Below are 6,000 nucleotides of genomic sequence, written 5' to 3' on the forward strand. Positions count from 1 at the left end.
GGTGTGTTAATAAACCAACATTGTGGTGAGTTGACACAAATTATTCACTTTGACGAATTTATGTAGTCAATTACGTCGTTTCAGCCCTAGTTACTTTACTTTTAGCCATGCTCTTCCTTACTTAAAACACCTTTGAAAATAGAAGTGAAGTAAATGAAGTAGCCTAGTGGGTGTTTGGGAATGAATGTTAGCTCAGATGCTTTTTGAGACTTTTTGTGGTCTTAATGCAACATTTTACAAAGCACTGGCAGGGCCACCAAGGAATTAACAGCAGAAAAACGTATTTAGCAAGCAGAAATGTCCCAGCCCGGTGTTTAGGATGCATCATAGACAGGTTACACTGTAAAAAGTTTCTGTAAATTTACACCCAGATTCCAACATTATTCACCTGTTTCCTTCAATAAACAGGACTTTCCAGTCATTAGTAAGACAAATGTGTAAAATCAGGCTCCAACACTGTTATTTACCACGCCAGTAATGTTTATTCTGGAACACACGCATTACTTCCTGTTATCTGTGCGGTTACCTTCGAGCTGGTGATGGGAAGCTGATCTGAGAGAAGACGATACGCGATGGAATCATACCCAAACCCATCAACACAATAAGGTGAGTTTATCTGATAAATCTTTGACCAAAATACAACGTTTGAAAGCACACTGGTCATTTTTATACAGGTTGTATAATGCAACATCTCTGGATGTTACCCACTGCTGAAACAGTTAGTAGCAGTGCTATTCAGCTAGCCAAAACCACGCTTTCGCCCCTTAAGCCATGCCGTTATCGTTATCACTTGTTGATCAATTTTTACGTTTCTCCATTGCAATCTGAAGCCATCTAAAAGTATTGGTGTGAGTTGGGGTGTCGTGGATTTTTTTTAAAGTTTAACTTTCAGCGTGATTTACCTGCTATAACACTGTTTTGCTAGCTAAAGTCTGCTTAGCATCATCAGTTTAATAAACCAGTGGCCAAATAAACAATATGGCACAAACGATCAGTGTTGTTGTGACTACTGCTTTCAGTGTTTACTTGTATGCATGGATTTCGCCCGTGCTGGTAATTACTTAAAGTTGTGTTAAAGTCCTTCAGTTGACAGTTTAGAAAGCTAATGCTAGTTAGTAGCCTAGCTAGCTTTCCATAGCAGAGGTGGTTTGCATGACACGTGTATGGTATTCCTCCTGAGTTCATTTGAGCTAGCGACATGCAACAGGAAGATGTTTACATGTCATATGTGTGGGCATCAGTCCACTGCGTCTATTTATGTGAGCCATACCTAAATTCATGACAATATACCCAATATAGACCTTCCATGCTGTGTTCCAGATTGCCATGATTGAGACATGCAGGTCTTGAATTTCCCTGGGGATCAATAAAGTATCTATCTATCCATCCTATCTATCTATCTATCTATCTATCTGGGTCTTTTTTAGACACACATATATAGAAACCATAAACAATGTGGTTTTGATAAGACAGACAATTTTCAAAAGCAAGCACCCTCACTTTGCACACACATACACACATTCCTCACACAAACATCTTATCACACCCGCCTCATCACTTTTAATCATTCAACGGCAGACACACATACACACACACCCACACACACCTTTCATGCTCACCTTGCGGACAACTCACATTCACTCACTCCTACACACATACACACACACACACAACCAACTCACAGGATTACGTTCACATCTCCGCTCCACACACACACACATCATGAAGAGTTGTTCAGTGCCTTTCTTTTCTTTTTGCTAGGGATGTGGGACTGTGGCTGATGTTGAGTCTTCAAGCCTACCTGTGATGCCCTGATATTACTAGGTATGTTTGTTTTCATTCACTAGAGTAATATTGATCAACATATACATATTTAAATCAACTTTTTTTTGAACACTAAATGTTTTTTTTTTTTCTGTATTGAATTTTGTTTGGACAAAATTGAGCGACAAGAGTAATCATCAAAGTGGATGGTCAGCATTGAATCCTTAATCGTTTGTGAAGGGTCCAACCTCGCCACATTTCTAACAGGATTGTGACATTTTTCTCACCTTCTATATTCTGAATCTGCAATATCAGGAGGGAGGCAGGCGTGCACCATTGAATTCTTCAGAGGTAAGTTCATGTAACACTTTCGAACCAGAGTTTGTTTTTTTTATGTGGGTATGTATTGGGGGTTGATAGTAGTGGGTCTACTATGTAGTTATAGCACTACTATGCCAAGATTACACCCTCTGAAGAGAGCAATCATGCATAGTACTGCTATAATAACCACATAACACTATACTTCTACTTTTATACAACTGATTAAATCAAATATAAATGCAGTTACAGTAAGTAATTAATGTCAGTTAATTTCATTGTGAAGAAAGTGTGTTAACGTTACAAATTCACATCCGATTCATTCACTTTGGCACAATTTTCCTCTACATGAATCTAGTGTACCCTATCAGTTTTTGTAACTCTCTCTCTCCTCTCAGAAAAAGGCCCACAATTGATAATTGATAAATATCTGTGATGATTATTCTGTATCTGATTTTGAAATAATTACTACTTTAGATAACATGTCTACATTTTACATACATATGTGATACACAAACCTAATCGCGATGTTTTATTTTCCATGATAATTCTTTTGTACCTTATTTCCGATTTTGAAATACAACTAGCTCGCGTGTCTACATTTTACATTCATGCATTGATACCGAGCCTAATGCAATGTTTTGTTTTCATGATAATTCTTCTGTACCTTATTCCTTAATTTTTGAAATAATGATTTTTCAAAATACTACTAGATAACATGTCTACATTTTAAACGGGCCTAATGCAATGTATTTGTTTCCATTGTAATTCCTCTGTATCCTATTACCTGTTCTTTGAAATCCGATTTTCAAAATACTACTATGTATCTACATTTTACATTCATACATGATACCGCGAGCCTAATCGATGTTTTTTGATTTTCCATGATAATTCTTCTGTGTCTTATTCCCTGATCCTGAAATACGATTATAGTCAGTCTACATGTTCCTGAATTACTATTTACTATTATCTTGCTTCATGTCCCTTCATCCTACTTTACTGTTAGACTGTCAAGTAAGTGCTGTGAAATAAAATATCTGTTAAACTACAAATAAGTAACTGATGTGAAAAAAATGGATTTTTTATCTTTAAAAATGTTGATTTGAGAGTGGATGAACTCAATATATGGCACTTGTTTCCTGTAATTGTAAAAAAATTAAAGACCTGTTGTGTAACTAGCGTGAAGATCACATTTTTTTTCTTGTTACCCAACATGAAAATGATGTTATATACTTAACAGGGATTTAATGTTATGGTAGTCTCTGCCGTTAAACAACGGGAAGCTCCTGGAAGTCCTGCCAGTTGTTTCCTGTTAATTTACAGGAAATTAATGTTGTTATTTTTACATTAACTTAATGTTAAACCAGGGCACCATTAAATAACAGGAACTTCCTGGAAACTCTGCTGCCAGTTGATTCCTGTTTTTTTACGGGAAATTTTCTTACAGTGTATCTTTCAGGTATATTTTCCATTAGAAAACCATCGCGTTGTGGCTAACTCACTTAGCTCATGTTACTAGGCTAGGCTATGGTCAGAAAAGTATGAGATAACAGTCGAAAGATACAATTACAGTGCTGTTATCAATTTGCTTGGTATAACCGCATTTATGGTTTTCCACAAATAAATACCAACAATCAAACTGGCCTCCATCACTCAACCAATGCTAACGGTCATATTATTTTACCTTGGCTAATTGATATTGATTGATAACATTTAGCTAAAATGAACGTACCTGCAGTAAAAGCCAAGCATGTCCGATAAACATTCTCAGGTTTATTTCAGCTTCAAGAAGAACTGGGAATTACATTTCATGTGAAAATCATCCTACCCAGACATTCTCTGCCGTAAACTATAGTTTTGTCCTTGTAGGACGTGTCTATTGTTTTTCCAACTTTCTTTAGATTAACTTCCAACAAAGCTACGTCTTGACTCTTGCTGCAATGCTGCGCCATCTGGTGGATCAACTACGTAACGCCAATACTGGAAGCCTCTGTGCCTATGCAGCCGCTCGACTTATCGTGACTAAATTCAAGATGGCTGCAAACGCTAAACTTTGTAAAGATACTGTCTGCATAAATCGTCTTGTAAGTAAACTACCAGGGCTTTTTCAAAGTTCTCAATGTCTCGTTTTAAATGTCAGGGCCCTCGGAAGTCTACCAATGAAGTGTGGAGATACATTGAGCCTCGTAAATGGTGTAAAACATTGATTTATTTGCATGGCTAGCCCGATGCCGAAGCACCACCATTGAAAAAGCTGTTGGTAGCATCGGCTAACTAGCACCAGATTTTGGAGTGCAGGGGACAAGCCGAGATGGGCTATGAGACATACGTTCACACTCGGTATCATGTTTCAACACACTTTAGGTCAATATCACACCGGAATTCTCCTTTAAGGCCAACATACCATAAAAATGTTTTCATCCTCGGTGCCACGGGCCACGGTTCAGGTGGTTATTTAGGAAAAACTGCATTTTTTGAAAAAAAAAAAAACTTTCACAATCCCTATATGACCGCTTCGCTAGCTATGCTAGCGGCAGTCATAATAATAAAGAAGAGTCAGTCACTAGTAGTCATTCCTCTTCGTTGCTGCGGCCGTTTATGATCCAATCTAGTACAATCTAGTACAAATGTAGGCACTCCTATAATCCAGTACTTGTATTAACAGATGCAGTGGTAATTCCTAGCTATAGTCTCCTCTGCTCTTTAACTTAAATGTCATTCCATTGCTGTAACTGTAGCTCTGTAGCTTAAATGTTAAAATGATTAAATGTTAATAGCTTAAATGTTATTCTATTGCTGTAAGCCTCTTTGGATAAACATGTCTGCCAAATGAATAAACAGGTAGTAAATAATAAGAAAAGGCAGAAGAAAAGAAAAGATAAGGTAGCAACTGTCCTGCTTGACCCCCGCTAGCTAAATTTGAGTATATACAGTATTGGGAAGTTATTACAATATGAGGGTTTTTTTAACATTTGTTATTACAGCTCCTATGAAGAAATCAGCTCTTCAGCTACATAAGCACAGGTAAGTAAGAATTATTTGAGTTGGATTAATGTACAGTATGTACTCTTATACATTATGGCAGAGGATATGAAACAGATGATGGACATCTGTGTCTGTATGAGAATATTTTTCTGACAATTTAAAATCTCTCTCTCTTTCTCTCTCTCTCTCTCTCTGAATCTAACTAGCCTGGGTGTTCCTTGATTCACGCTGCTAAGGCAGCCTGGAGGCCATGGAGCAAATTTTCGCCTGAGATAGGGGACCAATCACAGAACAAGGGAGAAAGCAAGACGATGATGAGCTATGCACAGACGCATTTGATAGACATCTGTGGCACCCAATAAATGGATCTGGGCATTTTTTTCAAATACAAGAAAATTAACGTTTGGTTCCCAGACCACGTCTCATTGAGAAGTGGTGGCGCTAGCCAGGTTAGAATCTAACTGAAATTCAACTCTAATCAAGCTTTACTGGCATCTCTCTGTTGGCACCTTATCAAAGAAACCACATAAACAGACAAATAGTACATAATAAAAACATAGAAACATGTAGACGCAAGCCTCCTTTTCTTTCCTACTTCATATGTGTTCTTGATGCAATCTCAGAGACAGAGAGTAAGAGAGCAAGCAAGTGAAGTTAACAGGGAAAAAATGGTCATTTCAGAAACAATGTGGCACTTTCCTGAGCGACTGGCCCCGTGCTCCATTAGTGCTCGTCTGTATCAGTGGCCTTTGTTAAAAGCTAATGGGATCCCACTGAGAGACAGATTGAAAAGCGTGCCACTTTGACCACAGGAATGAGAGCACACCTAAGAAGGTGATGTGTGTGTGTGGAGATGTGTGTGTGTGTGTGTGTCTGTGTGTTTTGTAGGATAGGGGGGTGGATGTGGGTTTGTAAATGTGGGTGGGGGGATGG

This window comes from Alosa alosa, chromosome 23, assembly GCF_017589495.1.
Source record: "Alosa alosa isolate M-15738 ecotype Scorff River chromosome 23, AALO_Geno_1.1, whole genome shotgun sequence".
Classification (NCBI taxonomy): Eukaryota; Metazoa; Chordata; class Actinopteri; order Clupeiformes; family Clupeidae; genus Alosa; species Alosa alosa.